Source organism: Penaeus vannamei, chromosome 37 (assembly GCF_042767895.1).
Source record: "Penaeus vannamei isolate JL-2024 chromosome 37, ASM4276789v1, whole genome shotgun sequence".
NCBI lineage: Eukaryota > Metazoa > Arthropoda > Malacostraca > Decapoda > Penaeidae > Penaeus > Penaeus vannamei.
Window position 1 is genome coordinate 2,037 of NC_091585.1, and position 464 is coordinate 2,500.

Sequence of the window (464 nt, forward strand, 5' to 3'; positions counted from 1 at the left end):
CTAGCAGCATCTACACCTGAGTTTTAAGGACTGCCTGCTGCCTCAAGACTTCAAATGTATAATCAGACATGATTGGAAAGAGTAACACCAAATAAAAGATTACACACAATAATACATCTATCACTAGAAAGCCACTGCCTGCACCTAGTAACAGCGATGACCAACACGCTCGACCAAGAGCGTTTACAAAGTGTGCGAGTAGTGTGTGATCTCTCCTTTTTATTCCGCTTTTGTTACGTTCTCGCACAGCTTGTTGTGCGAATTAGAAGGTTCAGGTTCGGAGTTTCGATCGAATCCTTTGAGCGGATGTTGTGGTTCGCCAGCCAGGGTTCATTACACCGAACTGTTCGGGCTGATGAGTAAGACGGAGTTTGTTTATTTGCTTTTTTGATGTATAGTGAGAATTATTTGGTATTATTATTTGGGTAATTTTCTATATTACCTTCGCCTTTCCGATATCGACG

At 41.8% G+C, this 464-nt stretch overlaps 1 protein-coding gene across 6 annotated transcripts in view; it reads left to right on the plus strand.

The window, feature by feature from the left end:
* Positions 1 to 276: 276 nt before the first annotated feature.
* Positions 277 to 464, plus strand: part of LOC113824317 (zinc finger protein 271) — a 65,249-nt gene continuing 65,061 nt past the window's right edge. For 3 of the 6 annotated variants that reach the window (XR_011398188.1, XM_070115101.1, XM_070115108.1), the window contains exon 1: positions 277 to 359. The gene's annotated coding sequence lies outside the window, so the exon portion shown is untranslated. The remainder of the gene's footprint in view (positions 360 to 464) is intronic. The other 3 variants (XM_070115102.1, XM_070115106.1, XM_070115103.1) reach the window with 3 other exon arrangements.